General features: G+C 25.1%; 2 non-coding genes across 2 annotated transcripts; both read right to left on the bottom strand.

The window, feature by feature from the left end:
* Positions 1-176: 176 nt before the first annotated feature.
* Positions 177-355, bottom strand: LOC138858502 (5.8S ribosomal RNA). The gene has a single exon (XR_011397601.1). It is a non-coding gene; the product is annotated as a 5.8S ribosomal RNA (ribosomal RNA).
* Positions 356-982: 627 nt separating this feature from the next.
* On the bottom strand, positions 983-2,972 carry LOC138858339 (small subunit ribosomal RNA). Its single transcript, XR_011397473.1, has one exon. It is a non-coding gene; the product is annotated as a small subunit ribosomal RNA (ribosomal RNA).
* Positions 2,973-7,500: the final 4,528 nt, after the last annotated feature.

Here is a 7,500-nt window from a genome sequence, read left to right as displayed (position 1 = left end):
AGATTCTCATTTATCATAAATTTTCGTTCAAATATGAGGTATTCAAGAATATATTTTCTATATTTCTTTTTATGCTATTAATATTATGGATTGAAAAATACAATCCAATAATATGCCATATGCTTAAATTCTATTAATTGACTAAAAGAATAAGCAACTAATTTAGCATAGTCTTACAACCCTCAACCATATGTAGTCCAAGCAGCACTTTAAAATTAATTAAAGTACATAACAGCATGGACCGCAATATGCGTTCAAAATGTCGATGTTCATGTGTCCTGCAGTTCACACGATGACGCACAGTTTGCTGCGTTCTTCATCGACCCATGAGCCGAGTGATCCACCGCTTAGAGTGATAATTTTTTTGTATTTTTTTAATTCAAAGTCAAAGAATTTTAATTTATTGAAAGTATTAATAATTAATCAATAATAAATTTTTAATACATAAGTTTAAAACATCTTTCAATAAATTGTAATTTTAAACCCAAACATTTGCAGCTGCGCATGTCTTAGGTCAACAAAAACAGTAATACCTTTTATATATTATTTTCTTCTCTATTTGTGCGTTTTCTTTTTTTAAATTTTTCAACATGTTTTTAATCACAAATAGAAAATACCATAAAAAAAAGGTATTACACACGTTAATGTGAACAAGTTAACTTATCATTTATAATATTTTATATAAATATCACAATTAAATATTATTTTCTATATAAATAATAAGTACAGCTATATGTTTAAAGGTTTTTTTATTGCGTTCAAATACAATGTATGCGAAGTTCACAATATAATATATATTGTCATAATGCATTACAAGGAGTTAAAAAAAAAAAAAAAAAACAGAAAAACATTCAAAACATTGTATAATTCAAAACATTTTGAATGAAAAGAACAAAAAGAAAACTTTTTTTTCTTTTTTATTCTTTTTTTTTATTTTGTTTTTATATAATTATTTTTTTTTTCTTTTCGGATAGGAACACAATAATGATCCTTCCGCAGGTTCACCTACGGAAACCTTGTTACGACTTTTACTTCCTCTAAATAATCAAGTTCGGTCAACTTTTGCGAAACAACCGTGAAACACAAGGCGTCACAGTGATCACGTCCGGAGACCTCACTAAATAATTCAATCGGTAGTAGCGACGGGCGGTGTGTACAAAGGGCAGGGACGTAATCAATGCGAGTTAATGACTCACACTTACTGGGAATTCCAAGTTCATGTGAACAGTTTCAGTTCACAATCCCAAGCATGAAAGTGGTTCAGCGGTTTACCCGGACCTCTCGGTCTAGGAAATACACGTTGATACTTTCATTGTAGCGCGCGTGCAGCCCAGGACATCTAAGGGCATCACAGACCTGTTATTGCTCAATCTCGTTACTGCTAGACGCAATTTGTCCATTTAAGAAGCTAGTGTCCTTATAATGGGACAAACCAACAGGTACGACTCCACTTATATAAACACATTCAAACACTTGTACATTCAAGATGAACGCATGAATGAAGGCTATATAAGCTTCAACACCATAATCCTGAAAGCATCTATTTAATATATTTGAGTCTCGTTCGTTATCGGAATTAACCAGACAAATCACTCCACGAACTAAGAACGGCCATGCACCACCACCCATAGATTCGAGAAAGAGCTATCAATCTGTCTTACACGCTTATGTTCGGACCTGGTAAGTTTTCCCGTGTTGAGTCAAATTAAGCCGCAGGCTCCACTCCTGGTGGTGCCCTTCCGTCAATTCCTTTAAGTTTCAGCTTTGCAACCATACTTCCCCCGGAGCCCAAAAGCTTTGGTTTCCCGGGAAGCGACTGAGAGAGCCATAGTAGTAGCTACACCCAATTGCTAGCTGGCATCGTTTATGGTTAGAACTAGGGCGGTATCTGATCGCCTTCGAACCTCTAACTTTCGTTCTTGATTAATGAAAACATCTTTGGCAAATGCTTTCGCTTAAGTTAGTCTTACGACGGTCCAAGAATTTCACCTCTCGCGTCGTAATACTAATGCCCCCAAACTGCTTCTATTAATCATTACCTCTTGATCTAAAAACCAATGAAAGTAGAACAGAGGTCTTATTTCATTATTCCATGCACAAAATATTCAGGCATTTGGAGCCTGCTTTAAGCACTCTAATTTGTTCAAAGTAATTGTACCGGCCCACAACAACACTCGATGAAGAGCACTGAAGCAGGTTTAAATAGGAGGAATATATAAAAAATACATTGTATTAATTATATATAAGAACTCCACCGGTAATACGCTTACATACATAAGGTAATGTACATACCACAATTATAGTTGTACTACCCGTATGAAGCACAAATTCAACTACGAACGTTTTAACCGCAACAACTTTAATATACGCTATTGGAGCTGGAATTACCGCGGCTGCTGGCACCAGACTTGCCCTCCAATAGGTCCTTGTTAAAGGATTTAAAGTGTACTCATTCCAATTACAGGGCCTCGGATATGAGTCCTGTATTGTTATTTTTCGTCACTACCTCCCCGAACTGGGAGTGGGTAATTTACGCGCCTGCTGCCTTCCTTAGATGTGGTAGCCGTTTCTCAGGCTCCCTCTCCGGAATCGAACCCTGATTCCCCGTTACCCGTTGCAACCATGGTAGTCCTAGATACTACCATCAAAAGTTGATAGGGCAGACATTTGAAAGATCTGTCGTCGGTACGAGACCATACGATCTGCAAGTTATCTAGAGTTCAACCAATATAACGATCGAATAATCGCTTGGTTTTAGCCTAATAAAAGCACACGTTCCAAAAGGTCCGTGTTTATTTTGCATGTATTAGCTCTAGAATTACCACAGTTATCCAAGTAACTGTTAACGATCTATGGAACCATAACTGATATAATGAGCCTTTTGCGGTTTCACTTTTAATTTGTTTGTACTTAGACATGCATGGCTTAATCTTTGAGACAAGCATATAACTACTGGCAGGATCAACCAGAATAATATATATTTCTTTTTTATATAATATTTTTTATATTATATAAAAGTTTAAAATGATATTTTCTTATTTGAAAATTATACACAAATACACAAAACATAAAAACATTTACAATATACACAACAATTTTTCTATGTTTCTTTCTTTATTATATTTTTTTTCATTATATTTCATTTCTATTGTGTGATTTTGTAATGGATTTTTTTAATTTTTGTTTTGGTATCGTGAAAAGAATTTTCGTTCTCTATACATATTATTATTTAATTATTATGTAAGAACGATATTTCTTCTTATATTGGCAAAATTTTCAAATAATATCATTCTATACATTTTACTTTATTTCAATGCATATAGTAATATATATACCTTTTTTTAAGAGTATATACATTTTTTTCTTGATTTGAAATTAATAATTTCAAATTCTATTATATTTATTTCAATAATAAATATATGATAAAAAGTATTTTCGGGTGCAACACATTAATATTTTATTTTATTTAAAAACCATCCTTTTACACATATATTTTATGAGTAAATATTAGAATAGCTCACAAATAAAACTAAAATATTGTTTAATATTTATTTCTACAATATGTTAGTATAGAATAATAGATTTTTTATGTTTTTGTATAAAACAAAATCTATTTCTATTTAAACTAACTGTAGGAAACCAGGAATAAAAAACGCTCATTATATACAATATGTTAGTACAGAATATAGAGTTTTGTATAAAACAAAATCTATTTCTATTTAAACTAACTGTATAAAAACCAGGAATAAAAAACGCTATTATATACAATATGTTAGTACAGAATATAGAGTTTTGTATAAAACAAAATCTATTTCTATTTAAACTAACTGTATAAAAACCAGGAATAAAAAACGCTCATTATATACAATATGTTAGTACAGAATATAGAGTTTTGTATAAAACAAAATCTATTTCTATTTAAACTAACTGTATAAAAACCAGGAATAAAAAACGCTCATTATATACAATATGTTAGTACAGAATATAGAATTTTGTATAAAACAAAATCTATTTCTATTTAAACTAACTGTATAAAAACCAGGAATAAAAAACGCTCATTATATACAATATGTTAGTACAGAATATAGAGTTTTGTATAAAACAAAATCTATTTCTATTTAAACTAACTGTATAAAAACCAGGAATAAAAAGGCACACAAAATCAACTTTCATTTTCATATTTACTTAAAAATACATATAAAGTAAAAAATATTTCCATATAAATACTAAGTAAATAAAGTCATACAAGTATGAAAATTTTCATACAAGTACTAAATACATAAATCATATAAGTATAGTAATATTCATACTTATAAGTATTTAAAAACAATTTCTTACTAATAAACTAACATAAGGAATTCAAATATATAAAAGTATAATACATTTCCTAGCAGTAAAAAATTTTCATATAAGTACTAAATGTATAAAGTCTATGAAGCAATAAATTTTCATATAAGTACTATTTCAGTATATGTCAATTTGAGCAGATTTGTGCAAATTTGTTATAAATGTTCTCTCCCATGTTGACGTTACCAACCCGAAAATATATGGAAAAATTCTTTTAACCTATTTAAAATTTAAAAACTCATATATACGTGGGTAATTTATATCATTTTCAAATATCGTCATGGTCATAATACAACTAATAACATCAAAAGTATTTTTACAATCGATTTTTTTTTTTAATTTTTAACTTGTATGACTTCATATTTAATACTTATATGAAAATTTATTACTTCATAGACTTTATACATTTAATACTTATATGAAAATTTATTACTTCATAGACTTTATACATTTAATACTTATATGAAAATTCATTACTTCATAGACTTTATATTTTTTATACTTATATAAAAATTTATTACTTCATAGACTTTATATTTTACTTCATAGACTTTATACATTTAATACTCATATGAAAATTTATTACTTCATAGACTTTATATATTTACTACTTATATGAAAATTTATTACTTCATAGACTTTATACAATTAATACTTATATGAAAATTTATTACTTCATAGACTTTATACAATTAATACTTATATGAAAATTTATTACTTCATAGACTTTATACAATTAATACTTATATGAAAATTTATTACTTCATAGACTTTATACATTTAATACTTATATGAAAATTCATTACTTCATAGACTTTATACAATTAATACTTATATGAAAATTTATTACTTCATAGACTTTATACAATTAATACTTATATGAAAATTTATTACTTCATAGACTTTATACAATTAATACTTATATGAAAATTTATTACTTCATAGACTTTATACAATTAATACTTATATGAAAATTTATTACTTCATAGACTTTATACAATTAATACTTATATGAAAATTTATTACTTCATAGACTTTATACAATTAATACTTATATGAAAATTTATTACTTCATAGACTTTATACAATTAATACTTATATGAAAATTTATTACTTCATAGACTTTATACAATTAATACTTATATGAAAATTTATTACTTCATAGACTTTATACAATTAATACTTATATGAAAATTTATTACTTCATAGACTTTATACATTTAATACTTATATGAAAATTCATTACTTCATAGACTTTATATTTTTTATACTTATATAAAAATTTATTACTTCATAGACTTTATATTTTACTTCATAGACTTTATACATTTAATACTTATATGAAAATTTATTACTTCATAGACTTTATATATTTACTACTTATATGAAAATTTATTACTTCATAGACTTTATACATTTAGTACTTATATGAAAATTTATTACTTCATAGACTTTATACAATTAATACTTATATGAAAATTTATTACTTCATAGACTTTATACAATTAATACTTATATGAAAATTTATTACTTCATAGACTTTATATATTTACTACTTATATGAAAATTTATTACTTCATAGACTTTATACATTTAGTACTTATATGAAAATTTATTACTTCATAGACTTTATACAATTAATACTTATATGAAAATTTATTACTTCATAGACTTTATACAATTAATACTTATATGAAAATTTATTACTTCATAGACTTTATACAATTAATACTTATATGAAAATTTATTACTTCATAGACTTTATACATTTAATACTTATATGAAAATTTATTACTTCATAGACTTTATATATTTACTACTTATATGAAAATTTATTACTTCATAGACTTTATACAATTAATACTTATATGAAAATTTATTACTTCATAGACTTTATACAATTAATACTTATATGAAAATTTATTACTTCATAGACTTTATACATTTAATACTTATATGAAAATTTATTACTTCATAGACTTTATACAATTAATACTTATATGAAAATTTATTACTTCATAGACTTTATACAATTAATAGTTATATGAAAATTTATTACTTCATAGACTTTATACAATTAATACTTATATGAAAATTTATTACTTCATAGACTTTATACAATTAATACTTATATGAAAATTCATTACTTCATAGACTTTATACATTTAATACTTATATGAAAATTTATTACTTCATAGACTTTATATATTTACTACTTATATGAAAATTTATTACTTCATAGACTTTATACATTTAGTACTTATATGAAAATTTATTACTTCATAGACTTTATACAATTAATACTTATATGAAAATTTATTACTTCATAGACTTTATACAATTAATACTTATATGAAAATTTATTACTTCATAGACTTTATACAATTAATACTTATATGAAAATTTATTACTTCATAGACTTTATACAATTAATACTTATATGAAAATTTATTACTTCATAGACTTTATATATTTACTACTTATATGAAAATTTATTACTTCATAGACTTTATACATTTAGTACTTATATGAAAATTTATTACTTCATAGACTTTATGCAATTAATACTTATATGAAAATTTATTACTTCATAGACTTTATATATTTACTACTTATATGAAAATTTATTACTTCATAGACTTTATACAATTAATACTTATATGAAAATTTATTACTTCATAGACTTTATACATTTAATACTTATATGAAAATTTATTACTTCATAGACTTTATATATTTACTACTTATATGAAAATTTATTACTGCATAGACTTTATACAATTAATACTTATATGAAAATTTATTACTTCATAGACTTTATACAATTAATACTTATATGAAAATTTATTACTTCATAGACTTTATACATTTAATACTTATATGAAAATTTATTACTTCATAGACTTTATACATTTAATACTTATATGAAAATTCACTACTTCTTCATTTAATATTGCACGCAAAGTATTTTGGTTAACATTTTTATTTTCATGTTATTAAAACACTTGATATACTATTATACCATATTGTATAATATGATTTTAATTCAATTACTTTATTACTTTGGTATATTAAATGATAGTCGTTTGATAACAATCCCAACTTTACCTTATTTTCAATAAATATTGAAAACAAAGTTTTATGCGTTCAAAT

The sequence above is a fragment of the Bactrocera oleae genome, unplaced genomic scaffold (assembly GCF_042242935.1).
Source record: "Bactrocera oleae isolate idBacOlea1 unplaced genomic scaffold, idBacOlea1 ctg00000009.1, whole genome shotgun sequence".
Taxonomy (NCBI): Eukaryota; Metazoa; Arthropoda; class Insecta; order Diptera; family Tephritidae; genus Bactrocera; species Bactrocera oleae.
Note: the sequence above shows the minus strand (reverse complement) of the source record. Positions and strands in the feature narration are given on the sequence as shown.